General features: G+C 42.0%; 1 protein-coding gene and 1 pseudogene across 1 annotated transcript in view; one reads left to right on the forward strand and one right to left on the reverse strand.

The window, feature by feature from the left end:
• LOC134965389 (nicotinamide N-methyltransferase-like) overlaps positions 1 to 18527 on the reverse strand; it is a 76670-nt gene that overhangs the window by 7312 nt on the left and 50831 nt on the right. The gene's annotated exons all lie outside the window — the stretch shown is intronic.
• Positions 7933 to 8051, forward strand: LOC134967115 (5S ribosomal RNA; annotated as a pseudogene).

An 18527-nucleotide genomic window follows, 5' to 3' on the forward strand; every position in this document is an offset into this window, starting at 1 on the left:
GCACTTGCAGGGGGCGTGCAAATGGTGGAAGGCGCAAGCTCTTCCTGTCCAGTGTCGGGAAGGTCAGGCATCGCAACCGACACAATTGGACTCTCCTTGGGGATTTGTGATTTTGAAGAACGCACAGTTCTTTTGCCAGCTTAAGTCTTTTCTTTTTTCTAGCGAGAGGATGAGTGCTTCCATCCTCATTTGAAGCTGAACCACTAGCCATGAACATAGGCCAGGGCCTCAGCCGTTCCTTGCCACTCCGTGTCGTAAATGGCATATTGGAAAGTTTACGCTTCTCATCAGACGCTTTTAATTTTGATTTTTGGGTCATTTTACTGAACTTTTGTGTTTTGGATTTTACATGCTCTCTACTATGACATTGGGCATCGGCCTTGGCAGACGACGTTGATGGCATTTCATCGTCTCGGCCATGACTAGTGGCAGCAGCTTCAGCACGAGGTGGAAGTGGATCTTGATCTTTCCCTCTAATCTCCACATTTTTGTTCTCCATTTTTTAATGTGTGGAATTATATGCCAGTATCAATAGCAATGGCCTACTACTATATTTACTGCACGCAACTAAAAGGCACCACAGGCATACAATGTAGATGGATGGATACTAGTATACTTTATGGATGACGAGTGTCGACACAGAGGTAGGTACACAGCAGTGGCCTACCGTACTGCTATATACAGTATACTGGACCTGGTGGACACTGTCAGCGAACTGCTAAACTAGTCTAAAAAAAAGGCACCACAGGTATACAATGTAGATGGATGGATACCAGTATTCTTTATGGATGACGAGTGATGACACAGAGGTAGGTACACAGCAGTGGCCTACCGTACTGGCTATATACAGTATACTGGACCTGGTGGACACAGTCAGCGAACTGCTAAACTAGTCTAAAAAAAAGGCACCACAGGTATACAATGTAGATGGATGGATACTAGTATACTTTATGGATGACGAGTGACGACACAGAGGTAGGTACACAGCAGTGGCCTACCGTACTGCTATATACAGTATATACTGGACCTGGTGGACACTGTCAGCAAACTGCTAAACTAATATGCACCACAGGTATAGGAATGTAGATGGATAGTATACTTAATGGATGACGACACAGAGGTAGGTACAGCAGTGCACTCTGCACTGTACTCCTCCTATATATAATATTAATTATACTGGTGGTCCCCAGTCCCCACAATAAAGCAGCACACTGTGAGCACAGATATGGAGTGTTTTTCAGGCAGACAAACGTATACTGGTGGTCACTGTCAGCAAAACTCTGCACTGTACTCCTGCTATAGCTGCTCCCCAGTCCCCACAATTAAGCAGTGTGAACACTCAGCACAGATATATCATGCAGCACACTGAGCATAGATATGGTATGGAGCGTTTTTTTCAGGCAGAGAACGGATAAAAAAAAATAAAACTCTGCACTGTACTCCTCCTAACAGTTGCTCCCCAATCCTCCCCACAATTATAGTAATAAACAAGCACAAGCAATCAAATCAACTGTCTTCTGACTTCTACTAAACGGAGAGGACGCCAGCCACGTCCTCTCCCTATCATCTCCAATGCACGTGTGAAAATGGCGGCGATGCGCGGCTGCTTATAGAATCCGAATCTCGCGAGAATCCGACAGCGGGATGATGACATTCTGGCGCGCTCGGGTTAGCCGAGCAAGGCGGGAGGATCCGAGTCTGCTCGGACCCGTGTAAAAAAGGTAAAGCTCGGGGGGGTTCGGTTTCTCGGAAACCGAACCCGCTCATCACTACTTTTTACTATATTGTTTTTAGAATATTATGTAATAAACTATTCCTTTTGACTATAGCACTTCCTGATATATTATATATCTTTTTTGCACTTATTAATCCATTCACCCCCAGCACTAATTAACTCCAATTCTCACAGAACCCTTTAAACTCAATTACACAACAAGATCCCATTAAAGGTTCCCTTGCTTGCCTGGCTCTTGCTGCTCATTCAGCTTCTCATTCTCTGTTTGCATAATTGGCTGTGCGAGTGGGAAAGTGAGGAAAGGGGAAAAAGCCTGTTGCGCTGGTATTTCGGTGGCAGCATTTCACCACCTGTTGGGATTCCGGTGTCGGCATTGTAGTCGTTGGGATCCTGACAGGTGGTCTTGTAATTGCCTCCCTTTGTGAGAATTCTGCCTAATTTCTACTCAGAAATGCATAGAACCTATTTATTTAATTCTGTGTTATAGATCTGATTCAGGAAGAATATATATTTTTCGATACTGTCATAGTGAATGGAGAAATGACTTGAATATCATAAAATACATTATAAAATAACAAGTTTGAGTTACCATACCTGCTGAATTTACATATCTACAGTATCTGCATTATTTAAGAAATATAGAAACATATAATGTGACGGCAGATAAGAAGCACTTGGCCTGTCTTGTCTGCCCATGTACACACACACACACACACACACACACACACACACACACACACACACACACACACACACACACTAGGGTTTATTTTGATTGACAGCCAATTAACCAACCAATATATTTTTTGGGATGTGGGAGAAATCCGGAGCACCCACAGGAGAGTCATGCAAGTTGGAAGAACATACAAACCCCACAAAGGCACATGGTGGCAATCAAACCCACAACCCACTGCCCAAATTAATTGATTAACAATTTCTCATTAGACAGCTGAGGTATGTTATGAACCACAAGATTAGTAGTGTCTTCCATTCAGACAAATTAATTTAAAGTATAGCACCATGCTTCTTGTAAACTACAATAAACATATAATAAAGTGGCTGCATGCTCAGCAGTAAACATTGGGAGACCTTTACCTTATAAAATATACCTGTACATTTAATTTAAACATAAATCTTAAAATAAAAATAAAAATCACACAATAAAATACAAATATAATTGCATGAGACTTGTTCATTAAGTGTCCCTGGTGACTTGCAGGACATGGACAGTTAATCAGTGGCCCTTAATGCTCCCTAGTGTTGTTATTCTAAGGTAGCAATATACTGTGAAACTGTTGCTTTAATATCTTTTGCAACTTAGTAGCATTTTTGATGCACTAGAAAATCCAAATAAATGAATTACCTCACTGCACCCACAGGCTCTTACTGGTAACAATGTTCCGCTTAGTCAATGCTGGCTGCCGGCGTCCCGGCTAAGTTCAGATACAGAATACTGATTACCGTAGCATGGCCGCTTTAATAGTTACCCCTGCTCACATGTAGTGATTCTTCCACTGCGATCAAGCCACCATTCCTATTCTCCCGGTGGTGAGGATATCACCGTCCCAGGCAGGTAACAGTGCTAGTAAGCATTTAGTTCTGTTTAGTTAGCTGCCAGATGTTTGTTGCTGCCAGTGCAGACCACAGTGCCGGGGTAGTTTCAGTCACTTACAGCAGCATATCTCCCTGTGCTGGTGGTGCAGTAGATGTAAGTCAGTGAGTGATAGTGTCAACGTGTTTCATCCCACAATGCACTGGGACTTTATCAAGACTGCAGACTCCTTGGTCCTTTACTCTTTTATACCTGTGATTCCTTATTAATTAATCCCAGCTGTATGAACTGATGAGTCTCCATACGTATGTTATCCACATTCATGGATTTCAGAACTAATAAGACTAATAAAACATTCATATAAAATCCTCATGGAAATTCTATACCAATATAAAAAAATATATCTACTAGAGTATAAGTCTCCCAACTATAACAAATGACCTTATTAATTGCTTGCTAGCACCTTTCAGTTTATATTCACAAACAGTGTTATTTACTCTGTGATTTCCAAGTGCTCTTTATTCAAGGTCCCAATATAATATATTCTAGTCCATATACAACCTATATTAACACACATATATGAACAATCTCTTGGGAATGTGACGTTGTAAATATAAGAAAACATACCTACATATATGTGTAATAATTAAAGTCCTCCATTTAGAATTCTAACTTTACACATAAATTAACACTTGTAAGTAACAATCTGCCAGATTGGGTTCTACATCCACAGAAAAAACTACTAGTTCTTTCAAAGGATATTTTCAACTATTTCACCAGATTTTCTCCCTCCTTAGTCTTTCCCTCACCCTCAAAGAAATCCCCGGTTTGTATATTTGACCTATTATTATGGTTTAGTGGGATAAAAGTGTAGAACAACCTGTTCCTTTTCCAACCTCGTCTTCATCCTATATCCATATCAAACATAATAGGTTACATTGGGTGTCATAGGAGATGGAATGTACTTAATTAACCATCTAAACATGTACAATTCAATGCATCATTGAGGCCTTTAGGAGTGGGAGTCTCTAGTTTAAAAAGCTAAGATGATGGGAAGTAGAAGTTTTTGGGTTACTGAGTGCTAGGTGGGGGTAAGTTAAGACTATTCACCTATATAGAACTGTCTAAACATATTACCTCCCCTTTTTGTGTTATTATATTTTCCTGTTGCCACAATAGATAAACCTTTCGGATCTCCTTCATGGTATTTTGAAAAATGACGAGATACACTATGAATGAATTTTCTAATCAAGATATTGCATCTATGTTCTCTGAACCTGCTCTTAATAGTTCTAGTGGTTTTCCCTACATATTGCAGGGAGCACGGACCCTGGAGAACATACACACAGTAACTGGATTCACAATTCCTAAATTGTTTGATTTCAAATGTTTCCCCAGTCACACCAGATGTTATACTGGTTGATTTATTTACCATAATGTGTAAGGTAAGCAGATAGATTTAGTGCATCGATAGCTACCTACAAATTTATGTGATAGCCAATAACCTGACTTCCTTCCTCTACACCAGGCATTCCCAACCACGGTCCTCAGGGCACACCAACAGTGCAGGTTTTAGTGATATCCAGGCTGCAGCACAGATGGTTAAATCAAAATATCTGAGCTACTAATTAAGTCACCTGTGCTATAGCCTGGATATCACTAAAACCTGCACTGTTAGTGTGCCTTTAGGACCGTGGTTGGAAATGCCTGATCTATACCAATCTGAGTTTTCAACATGCTTGGGTCTAAAATGTCACACAAGTTTGGTGTTTTTTTAAGATTACTGCTGGTCTTTTTTAATTACATTCCTCAATATAGGATCCTATTCCATTAATGTGAAGTTATCACAAACAATCTTTTTGATTTTCCATGATTTGATGTTATATTTAGATGAAAATATTATATTTTCAGATATCATGCTATTTTTAATGGCTACTTCATATCAGCAGCTAAATTCCCCTTCTTAACGTTGCTCAAGCTCTCTCCTTCCACTGTAGTATTGTCTGCCTTTTCTACATAATTTCCTAGCATAATCTTTCACATTATTAAGGAATTTATCCAGATATCCTCTCCTTTCATAGTGTTCCAGCATTTTCCCAATTTGGGAAAAAAAAGTCCTCATCACAAGCACAATATCGCCTTACGCGCACTATTTGATTTTTTGGGGATATTCCTTATCCATGGTCTGTGATGACTGCTAGTATAATGTAGATATTTATAGGCACCCATGGGCTTCATTTAATTAAATGGAACAATGGTACCATCCCTGGCATAGAATGCGACATCCAGAAAGACTACCGTGTCAAAACTAAATGTGTGAGTAAATTACAAATTAAAATCACAAGTGATTAAATTATTAACAAATTCCAGTGCTCTGTGTTGACCCCCCTTTCCAAATTACCCATACTAAATCACACAGCAGCACCCATACTATGCTCACACAGCACCCATACTACATCACACAGTAGTACCCGTACTACACTCACACAGCACCCATACTACACTCACACAGTGGCACCCATACTACACTCACACAGTGGCACCGATACTACGTCACACAGCAGCATCCATATTACACTCACTCAGCGGTACCCATACTACTCTCACACAGTGGCACCCATACTACATCACACAGCAGCACCCATACTACTCTCACACAGCAGAACCCATACTATGCTCACACAGCAGCACCCATACTACTCTCACACAGCGGCACCCATACTATGCTCACACAGCATCACCCATACTACATAACACATCAGCATCCATATTAAGCTCACACAGCGGCACCCATACTACTCTCACAGAGCAGCACCCATACTACTCTCACACAGCAGCATCCGTACTACTCTCACACAGCAGCACCCTTACTATGCTCACACAGCATCACCCATACTACTATCACACAGTGGCACCTATACTACTCTCACACAGCAGCACCCATACTACTCTCACACAGCAGCCCCCATACTACAACACACAATGGCACCCATACTACTCTCACACAGCACCCATACTACTCTCACACAGCAGCACTTATGCTATGCTCACACAGCGGTACAGATACTACACAGCAGGGAGGTGCAGTCAGGGGAGGAAGGGGAGGTAGTGCCTCCCCTTTCATTAATGACTAAAATAATACAAACAAGCCACTTATGACACATATTCTGTGTCATAAGTATCTCCTTTATATAAATCTAATCATTATCACTGTGTAAATGGGGTTGGGAGGCACCGAACATGGTGCCTCCCATTGTCAATGGGAAAGGGGCCGGAGCGGGGGGCTGGAGCAGGTGGGGCCAAGCCACGGACAGTAAAAGCCCATTGAAAATACATTGGAAAGAGGCACCAAATGAAGTGACGCTTTCATACAGGGACATGCTTTCAACCCATGAAAGCACGCCCCTGTCAGTGAGGCCACAGTGATTGGCCAGTGGATCTGTCACTGGATACGCTGTCATCACTGTGTGGGTACAGCGGATGTGTGGGCGTTGGTCTTGGTGGGATGCAGCGGAGGTATGAGTGTTGGTGGCGGCTGGACATGGTGGAGGTGATAGTATTAGCGGCAGGCAGAGATACGAGATCCCTGTCTGCCATTCTGCAGAGTTTGGCAGCGGAGCAGTATCAGTTTATAAAATGGCGCCTCAGTGTAATTTCTTAAATTTAAGATGGCCGCTGTGAGCCAATCACGGCTCACAGCATCATTTACCCACCCCTTCCGGCTGACTTATTTAAGTCAGCACGAGGCAGCGGCATCAGTCCGATGGTAGAGGAGGAGCAGTGAAGAGCTCCTGAAGAAAGAAGACACCATAGAAGTCCTGGATTGGCGGCTATGCAAATTAGCTTAACAGCCACCCACCAGGTGAAGACGCCAGAAGCCCTGGGAAGGCAGCAGCCATGCAAAAGAGCATAAAGGCCGCCACCCCCAGGTGAAGACCCTGACTAATAAATGATCTATTTCCAAATAATGCATAGAACATGAATACAGCAGCTAGGGGTGCAAAACACCCAATGGGAACACAAATGTATAAGCAAATTTGTACTAGGAATTGTATCACCACGTGTGCACTATTTGTATTAAATAATCATAATAACTGGATCCTTATATAAAATAAAAAAATTGTAGAGGAAAAGGTAGAATATATAAAGTGCCTTAAATGTTAAGTGCACTCATAACAGTTATGCCTAATAAAGAATCCCTTTGCACTGTATGCAATCCAAAATGCACATGAATATATAGGTGCCATAAAACATGCAGTTGTTTGTGTGAATGAATATAAACAAAGCAAATTCATAAGCTAAATTATGCACAGCTGACAAACACAAGCATGTAGCCCAAAAAATGTTTTCTTCCACTGACATGGTGTTGTATGCAAGTATTTGTCAATAAGTTCATCAATAAGTATTATCTGCTGATGCCTAACAAAGCTTGATAATAATTTTTCTCACTTTACTTATTTCTGTGGACTCTCATCTATGATCCAGGGGGCGGACTTGACACTTTTGTGACGTGTATTGCCCTCCTGCCTAACATAGAAAGCAGATCCATATCTTTATCTATTCTTTTTAGCTTTATGCTAATTAGACATATTTCTACTCCTATTCAGGTGCACTCTCTTTAGTGTTGTCACACCCAATTTGAGTACTCTACTACCATACCGCACTGCAAATGCCCGATCTCATGTGATCTTGAAAGTCAAACAGTGCTAGGCTTGGTTAGTACTTGGATGGGAGACCTCCAAATAATACCGAGTGTTGTAGATGTTTACCATCTATTTGGGTTTTGATTCAATCAGAACACTAACAGCAGTATCACCACTTTCACTTTTTTCCATTCTTATCTGTGATACTTAGCATTTACTGTATATCTAGGCGGCATCTGCGTTCAATTATCATAGTTACCTGCTCAAAAAATATGTAAATACTGGTGATCAGCTTTCCAATGTGCATTGACTCATTTTTTTTGCGTCATTAATACAGATCTTTCTGTACTGGTCAAGGGAAACAGGTGGAAGACTTTATTTGTCTACACATTTTCAAACTACGATATATGTAGTATGACCAGAGCATTTTTAATTTATTTTTACGTATTTTGTTTGTCTAAGGCAGGCTTTTTCAACCAGTGTGCCATGGCACACTAGTGTGCCGCGACCAGTTGCAAGGTGTGCCGCGGAGCCAGAGCAGCTTCCAGCACCTTCAGAGTGTACTGTTGGCCCGGGCTCTTCTTAGAGGATCAGTCATGCTCTGACCGTGACCTATGCCTTGAAGACGCGGCAGTGTGATATCATAGGTCACGGACGCAGCATCTCACCACCCAGCCAGCCCACCCACCTGCATACACATCTTCCAATTCCTGCCTGCATACACAGCTTTCCTTGCCCACCCACACATCCACACCTGCCCGACCGCCCACTGCTCAGTATTCGCAGCACTCCACTATGAACAACCCCCGCCACTGAGAGACAGCGAGGAGGACAGCTGACCGGTAGTGGCTAATATTTGTTATTTTATTTCTCCTGTGGAGAACAATAGGATTTATGTGGGGAGAATAAGTATTTATTGGGGGGAATAATGTGAATAATTCATGTGGGGAGCAATAGGATTTATGTGGGGAGAAATGTGATTGATTTATATGTGAGCAACATGATTTATGTGGGGAGCAATGTGATTGTTTTTTTCTGAGTAGGCCAATGTATATGTGTTGTTGTTTTTTTTTACTGTGAGGGCCAATGTGTGTTTTTTGTTTTTTTTCTATGGGGAACTGATGGTGCGCCTTGGCAATTTTAAAATATTGTTTGGTGTGCCACGAATAAAAAAAGGTTGAAAATCACTGGTCTAAGGAATTGACTTTTGGGTAAATATTTGCTCATTTTTAACCAAGGAATAATAAAAGTCATGTTTTATAGATACTTTCTTTTGTATACCACAAAATCCAATATTTAGAATAAGAGTGCGCCCACACAAGAGTATTCTTTTTCTCCTTTCTGTCTAACAGTTGTATCCTGTCAGAGCTGTCAGTCTCCTCCTCTAGGCCTATTTTCAATGGGGGGCCTGGAGCTGCAGCTCCATCCTCCCCATTGTTAATCTGGCCCTGTGGACAGTATTTATTTTTGTTCTTACTCTTTCTTTGTATCTTTGCATATAGTTTTAAAGTCATCTAATATCTTATTATAAAACAGTGTTATAGCTGGGCATTTTTCATCAATAGGAAAATAATGGTGATATCCTTTTATTCTTTAGAATTTTTCCAGCAGACAGATTTATAGTCTGGTCATATTTAAGGATCCTTCTGGATTCTCTGCTAGTAGTTATTATAAAGATAGTAGTCCGGTGGCTTGATCGCAGTGGAAGGATCACTACACATGTGCAGGGGTAACTATTACAGCGGCCACGCTACGGTAATCAGTATTCTGTGTCTGAACTTAGCCGGGACGCCGGCAGCCAGCATTGACTAAGCGGAACATTGTTATCATTAATAGCCTGTGGGTGCAGTGAGGTAATTCATTTATTTGGAAATTCTAGTGCAACACAAATGCTACTTAGTTGTAAAAGATATTAAAGCAACAGTTTCACAGTATAACGCTACCTTAGCAATATAACTAGGGAGCATTAAGGACCATTAATGAACTGTCTATGGGGGTCAATCTGACCTGTTCGCATGCTGCCGTTTTTTGCTGCACAGTGATGGGGTCACTACTGCGCATGCATATGCACCGCAATGCGCAGGTGCGTCGTACGGGTACAAAGCGGATCTTTGCTGAGCAATGGATTTAACGAAGAATCCATTCGCACAGCTGATCGCAAGGAGATTGACAGGAAGAAGGCGTTTATGGGTGTCAACTAAACATTTTGTGAGAATGTTTGGAAAAACACAGGCATGTACACCATTTGCCAGGCGGGTGTCTGACGTCAATTACGGGACCAGACAGGCCGAAGTGATAGCAAGGGCTGAGTATCTTCAGACCTACTCAGAAACTGCACAAACTGTTTTTGCAGAGCTCAGCTGCACAGGCATGCGCACATTGGCAAAGCTAAAATACACTCCCCTATAGGCGGCGACTATCTGATTGCAGTGCTGCAGAAAGTAGCTAGCGAGCGATCAACTCGGATTGATCCCACTGTTGATCTCCTTGCGTTTGCTGGTGCTTTCAGAATTTTCACACCATCACGTTGCTGACCGGAGATCCCCGTTGCTGTGGTACATTGCACCTGCGGAGTGCGGTGCATACTCATGCGCAGTTCAGACTTGATCACAGCCTGTGAGAAAATGCACAGTAGCGATCAAGTCTGAATTACCACCAATGCAATAAAGTTTGCACACCCAAAAAAAAATAATTAGTTTTATTGTTCCGGAACTCTTTGTCACCGTGTCTTCTTTCACTTGGTTCCGCTAGAGTATCTCAGGCATAAAGGGTTGGTGCAGTATCTTTTAGATTAACACAATACCATGCCCGCAACTGTATTTATCATACAATGGGGGTCATTCCGAGTTGTTCGCTCGCAAGCTGCTTTTAGCAGCTTTGCACACACTAAGCCGCCGCCTACTGGGAGTGAATCTTAGCTTCTTAAAATTGCGAACGAAAGATTCGCAATGTTGCGATAAGACATCTCTGTGCAGTTTCTGAGTAACTCGAAACTTACTCGGCATCTGCGATCAGTTCAGTGCTTGTCGTTCCTGGTTTGACGTCACAAACACACCCAGCGTTCGGCCAGACACTCCTCCGTTTCTCCAGCCACTCCCGCGTTTTTCCCAGAAACGGTAGCGTTTTTTCACACACACCCATAAAACGGCCAGTTTCCGCCCAGAAACACCCACTTCCTGTCAATCACAGTACGAACACCAGAACGAAGAAAAAACCGTGAGTAAAATTCCTAACTGCATAGCAAATTTACTTGGCGCAGTCGCAGTGCGAACATTGCGCATGCGCACTAAGCGGAAAATCGCTGCGATGCGAAGAAATTTACCGAGCGAACAACTCGGAATGACCCCCAATGCTTGCTTTGGTCACCACAACAATTAACAATGACTTAGCTGACTATATGATAATTCATCAAGTTCACAGCACTACACCAATATCACAGTCCATCAGGGAACCTCTTCTCCCTTGTTGGTGCACATGTAAAGAATCCTTTGGAGGTTATGGTGGTCATTCCGAGTTGATCGCTTGCTAGCAGTTTTTAGCAGCCATGCAAACGCTATGCTGCCGCCCACTGGGAGTGTATTTTAGCTTAGCAGAAGTGTGAATGAAAGGATCGCAGAGCGGCTACAAAGTTTTTTGTGCAATTTCAGAGTAGCTCTAAACCTACTCAGCGCTTGTGATCACTTCAGACTGTTCAGTTCCTGTTTTGACGTCACAAGCACGCCCTACGTTCGCCCAGCCATGTCTGTGTTTATTCTGGCACTCCTGCGTTTTTCCGAACACTCCCTAAAAACTGTCAGTTGACACCCAGAAATGCCCACTTCATGTCAATCATTCTGCGGTCAGCAGTGCTACTGAAAAGCTTCGCTAGACCCTGTGTGAAACTACATAGTTCGATGCAATAGTACGTCGCGCGTGCGCATTGTGCCGTTTTTGTCTCATCGCTGCACAGCGAACGAATGCAGCTAGCGATCAACTCGGAATGACCACCTATGTCTCTAGTAAATGAGTCTTGTTTTCCTCTTAAACATTTCCCGGTTACAAGGCACCAGAGAGTTCAACAACACTAACTAGGCTTCCTCAATCTCTCTTTACTTGTATAAATCCACAGGGATTGAAGGGAATAATGCGTTCTAGCAATAATAGCAGATGTAGGAATATAACCCTGCTCTATCTCTGCCTGTTCACTGAGAGAGTAGAAAAGGGAACAGTAAAGTAGCGGTCTCCTGACTAACACCGGTAAGTTCTGCTCCTCACAGGAGTATTTGAAGATAAATGGTTTATTAAGAGCTCAGTGCCTATTATCAGCAACTTTATAATCCTGACTGACTCTTTAGGTAAATAAGCAGATGGAAGAAGAAGCTGAGGGTAAATGACAGATGCAAATCACATCTGTTAGAGCTGGCTGCTGAAGAAATAGTTTGGGAATTTGCAGACAATATATTTATTATATCCTGTAGTTTATTAATTACTTCTGTAATCTCCTTCACTAATCCTCCTGAAGAAATGGTCAGCGACATAGACTGAGAAACACACTGAGGATACGCTCTTTTGGATGACACACAAACACAGTGCGGGCCCTATTTCAAAGTGAACTGTGATCTACAGCGTACATCTCCCATAGAGGTAACACCTGCCATACACCCTAGTGGATTCAAGCCGCTGCTACGCCGTCATCTGCTCATGAGACTGGTCTGAATATTTGCCATGGACGCATGGCATGCAAACACTGTCTGACCTCTCTGCTACTCCTAGAATGGACCATACAGCAGGGCGCAGCAGCACACACTGCATGGCTCAAGGATCGCAAATTACCTAGTGGGTAAGACTTCATCACAGGCTGCAGTCCCGATCAGTAATCACGGATCACTATAGCCGGTAATACTGCTAGTGTTCAGATCTTCAAAGACTGCTGTTATATCAGACACTACACACTTCCTGGCTTCATTGTATATGTTGCAGCTACAGTAGCAAAAGTTTGTGTCCATTCTAACACTGTGGAAGTAAATCAGTTCAGCCACTTGTGTCTCCAATACATGCTACATTGTTCCATATTTTCAATAATTATTGGGTATTTGCTTGTATTCTCAAGTTATTCAATTTTAAAAGTATTGTACATATCTGCTTTTTAAATTAAATTGGTATAATTTACCCCAGCAGCGCTACCACTTCTTTTCTATTTGTTTTGTGTTCCTTGTTCAGGCTGTGCCCGCCCTGCCAGTGGTGAGCAGCTTGTTCTGGGATTGATTTGTTGATGTTCCTAGCTCCAGCAATATTTGTTCATCTTTGTATTCTTCTGTAATCTGACTGCTGTTACTATCTCTGTGCTGTTATTGTGAACTGGATATAGTGTATCACTTTACTACAGCCTAAGTATTGTAATACCTCTCCTGTAGACAGCAATGCCTTTATATGGAGTTCCCTGCCCTGTCTAACAGTCTGCCTCGGCTGCACGGAGATGAGCTATCCCTTAGGCTTACTCCTCACTCCTCTGTCAATCTTACCTTTGTTAAGTACTGTATCTTCTTCAACTGAGTGAATGTCTCCTGGCACTGTGGGGTACACGTAATAGAAATATTCCTGGAATGAGCAGAGTTAGGAACCCCTCAAAGAAGTTTAATGATTGGGGCTGCAATTTTTGCAAAGTGTTCAATAAAATGCCTACATTCTCCTACCAACCTGTACTAAGATCTGATCAAAATGTTATCCCACTCCTACTTCTGCCACTAGTTACCTGCTATTGTGTTTTTTTTTTCCACTTTTCATTGCTCGCTTCCAACCCACCATGTGTTTTTCCTGTAATGTTTACCTTCACTGATTGCACACCTTTCCATTGTGCCCTACATGCAGGGTACATCATACTACTACATAAGCATCAGTTTTCCCATATATGAACTTGGCCCTTGTATGGCTCACCTCCCACAGTGTAACCTTGAAAGTGCGCCCAACATGGCTGCCCCATATGGTACACTTGTGGATGGGATGAAAAATACATGGACCTTGTGGTTTTGTTGGAACCCTACTCTAAACTGTAGGACTCTGAAATCACCCCCATTTTGTGTCATCTCTTCTAGGGGTAGACTATTCCACCCTGGGTAATCCTACGCTGAGCGCCCAAGATGGCTGCTGCACTTGGTACCTATGAGGGTGGAATACACAACCCTTGGAAGTTATTACCCAAAATGCCTGCACCAATCCTGCGTTATGCTTTCTGTGGGCTTAAGGTTTTTCTTTTATGTCTGTGTTGCTTGTCTATAGTTGTATTACTCAAATCCTCTGTATCATGTGCATTGTTTTTGATGTCTGTAAAGCGCCTTGAGTCCTGTTGGAGAAAGAGCGCTATATAAATAAAATAATTATTATTATTATTATTATTATTATTATAATATCCCACAAAGCCTAGAATCCTTCTGACATCTCTGATGTTCTGAGGAGTTGGCCAATCCTGCATGACTCTAATTTTCTCTAGATCAGGAGAGACTCCATCCGCACTTACTACGTGGCCCAGGTATGAAACTTTTGGCTTGAGAAGGTAGCACTTAGAATGTTTTATCTTTATCCCATACTTTATTAACTGCTTGGCTTGAAAACTTCTCTCAGGTGTTGAAGGTGATACTGGTAGGTTTTAGAAAAGATGATAATATCATCCAGGTACAATAAGACCATTTCAAAGTTTATGTTTCCTAGGCAATGCTCCATTACTCGCTGGATTGTTCCTGGAGCATTGCATAACCTAAAGGGCATACGCTCAAACTCAAATAGCCCAATTAGAGTATTAAAGGCAGTCTTTTCTCTATCTTCAAGAGCTATCTGAATCTGCCCATAGCCATTATTCAAGTCAAGGGTAGAGAAATACTGGGCTGATTGCAAGGCTCCTAGTGACTCTTCTATACACAGCAATGGGTATGCATCCTTATGTGTGACATTGTTTAATTTGCGATAATCCATGCAGAACCTTAACTGCACATACTTTTTTTACCAAGACTATTGGAGCTGCCCCTAGACTATGGCTCTCCCTGATGACCCCAGAGGCCTTCATGTCCCCCAGCATTTGCCGTCCTGGTTTGTATAGAGCCAGTGCAAGGGGTCGGTGCCTCTCTTTAATTAGTACTGCATCTCCCGTGGGAATATGGTGTTGAATGATGGTTATCTTCCCAATAACCGAAGGGTGTTTACTGAAGACTTTGAACTTTTCCTGAACAACTTGGAGAACTGCTTCTTTCTGTTCAAGCAGGGTATTTCCATTCCCAATCTGTATGGTTTTCCTCTATGCCTCTGTTTCTCGTTTCGAATCAGGCTTTGTCATCACACTGCACTGGTTTGTAATGAAACTCGGGTCAATAATGTATTGAAAAGTGTTTTTTTAAGAGTTTAGCAATTGAGCAATTATGAAATAACCAAATATGGTGGTTATGAGGATTCAGAATTCGGACTCGTACATTTTCCACTTGATCTAGTGATCTCTCAACAACTATGTCTTCCTGAAAATGAATCTCATTGGGCTCCACCATAGCTTTGTAACTGGTGCCCCGGGGTCCACAACAGGCCTTGCTGCACACAATTGTTTTGGAAGTAGTTTGAAAAATCACAGGTCAATAATCTGCTACTTGCACTTTTCCTATCTCTCGCTCCTGATTGGCAAATCTCTGGTGCACCTGAAGGATTTTTATTGTGCATTGCAATGCTCATTGCTCCATAGTCCTTTTCTTTTTAAAAGCATTTTTCAGTGACCCTATCACTTCATCGGAACAATATTGAAGGACGTTCATCCCTATTATAACAGGGGTAGCATTGACATCATCTACATTAGTAACGATACATCTTTGCTTAGGCAGCTGAACATTGGCAATTTGAATATCAGATTCCCAGTATCCATGGAAAGATATTCCCATTCCATTACTGGTGATTAACTGTAACCATGTTAGTGGTGGAAGGTGAACCAGTTCAGCTCCCCAATACTTCAATCTTTAACTGTATACTGGTGACCTGGGACCCAGTATCAAGTATTGCTGGTATTTATATGCCATTCAATAAGATGTTTATAAGTGGACACTGTATCATGTACTATTGCCACCACCATTCTGGTGTCAGGTCTATTCTTGCTGGTAACCCCAAGGGTTGTCCTCCATTCTTGGGGCAGGGGAGTTTAAAGATCTGGGTTGACCGCATTTCCTTCTTGATGTTATGCTCCGTTTACACCGACGGCAGATTGGGCACCCATGTGAATCAAATCTGTCAGTGGGTCGATGCCTCATTGAACATGGAGGAGTCCAACAGTCAGTGTTCAGTCTCCTTCGCTCCACTTGTTGCATGACCTCTCGAGGTTCCATGGCTTGTCTAGCAAAATTATTTAATTCCTTGCAAATTTCTGCCATGCCAGCACTTAGTTCCTCTACTCACCCCATCAATGTTTGTAGCGGATCATGGAATGGCTTCTTGGCTCCTTGAGAAATGACTTTTTTCGTTCATGAAGAATTTCCCTTGCCCAACTCCTATAAGCCTGGCAACTCAGGGAAGGTCACTTCAATACTTCGGTAAGAGCCCATCAATTTAATTGCTGCCTCTCTGAAATTCAAGAAGGAACTCTCAGGAAATTGAAGTCTTAACTAGAGCTGTGCACTGAACATTTTTCGAGATTTGTGTTTTGGTTTTGGATCTCAATCTCCGTTCGTGTTTTGGATATGGATTGGTTTTGCCAACAAAAAAACAAAAAAATCAGAGAATTTTTGTTTGTTCATACAGTATTTTTAACCTCAAGGACATTTATTTCCACTTATTTCCAGTCTATTCTGAACACCTCGCACCTCACAATATTGTTTTCAGGCCAAAAGGTTGCACTGAGGTACTGTAGCTGGATGACTAAGCTAAGCAACACAAGTGGGTGAAACAAACACGAGGCCCAGCTAGGAGTGGCACTGCAGTTGCAGACAAGGTGGCAGTTTTAAAAACTAGGCCCCAAAGAGCATATAATGCAAAGACAAAAAAGAGGTGCAAGATGGAATTGTCCTTTGGGATTTCTGTTAAACAGGTCATGTACAGTTTAATAAACCCATCATTTCAGCGACAGGTTGTCCCTTGGAAAAAGCTCGCCAAACTCTCCGAATCATAGCTAGCTACAAACATACCACCTCCATATTTGATGATTTTCACATTATGAGAAGAGGCAAGAGGAAGAGGACAGTGTCAAGAAGGTGATTAAAAAATACAGAGGCACACGCATTCAAGAACAACACACAGGCTTTCACCTCCACTCCTATGTTGGTGTGGAACAGAAAGAATCTTAACCAAGCACATATATAATTACGACATTACTGGACAAAATGAAAAATCAGGGGCCAAAGCCTTCGAATTTGTACACCCTTCTCCATTTTCAGGGATTACAATAATCTCCGATGTAATGCTGGGATGCAAATAAACATGTGTATACCACAGGATCAAGATTGGCAATTTTTCCCTCCATGGAGTCTGGAGACTTAATTTGTTAAAATCTCCTGGGTTTCTTTTTTTCCATTTTTTAATTTCATGTTTATTAACATATTTTGTGGCAGATTTCTTATTTGAATTTTTCACAGCTCCCAGTTACACGCATGTGAGCATACCTGTGTGTTATGTTTATTTTAGTCTGATTATATTTTTAAATAAAGCAGTCCATTAAATGTTTTATTAGCCCCTCATGAGCCCCCACAGCAGCCCTGGATGGGGAAAGTTGAGTTTGAGTGGGTTCAGAACAGTACTAAGCAGAATTGTGCAGTGATGTTTTTGTTATTGAGTCCCTGCCCTAGTGGAGCTTACCGCTCTACAGTCCAAACTCGATGCATATTACAAGTAGGACTGTGGGAGGAAGCAATGCTAACCTCTGTGCCACCAGCATGCCTCAGCCTGGCAAGCCAGACAGCTTCCTGGCTGTAAACCACCATGAGACTCCATGCTGTACCCTTATTCAGAAACTGTTTGTGCCTTTAAGGAGCTCCTGGCCCATCTAGTGCTTTAGTGCAATGGTAAGCTGATGCAAGGCAAGATCAGTGAAACTCTGTTCTTCTAACACCGCAAGGTCTTGCGATAACCCTATGCAGCCCTTACATTGTACAATTATTAAGGAGAAAACATTTACAAAATAAAGAAAAAGAACCCTGTACAACAAATGTGCATCTTGTAAATAATCTCAAAATGTTGAAAATTAAGAAATCAAAATTAAGTTTGACTAATTGGAGCCATTCATTTGAGTCCCTAATATGAAATATTGAGAAGAACCTCTCTAATGCTGGGTACACAGTGCACACTAGAAAATATATTTACTAGAGATGAGCGGGTTCAGACAGGGCACCCCTGGAATTATTATGCAGTCATATAGACATAGGTGTGTTTGGAAAATCTAGTTTTCTCCGGCAGTTGCCAGAGAAAATGAAGTAGGAGATGTTGCCATGTCACATTCCGCTGGATTATGATTCTATCTCTTCTGAGTCTGACTGACTTTGGCCACAAATGTAGTCGCTCCCACACTTTATTGGAAAACACTTTGTCAAACTTGGAATTTCCATTTCCACCTTTATGGCTATATATTTTCACTAATCTGGTTGTGATGTTGAAGCTTGTTTCATAT

Source organism: Pseudophryne corroboree, chromosome 10 (genome assembly GCF_028390025.1).
Source record: "Pseudophryne corroboree isolate aPseCor3 chromosome 10, aPseCor3.hap2, whole genome shotgun sequence".
Lineage (NCBI taxonomy): Eukaryota > Metazoa > Chordata > Amphibia > Anura > Myobatrachidae > Pseudophryne > Pseudophryne corroboree.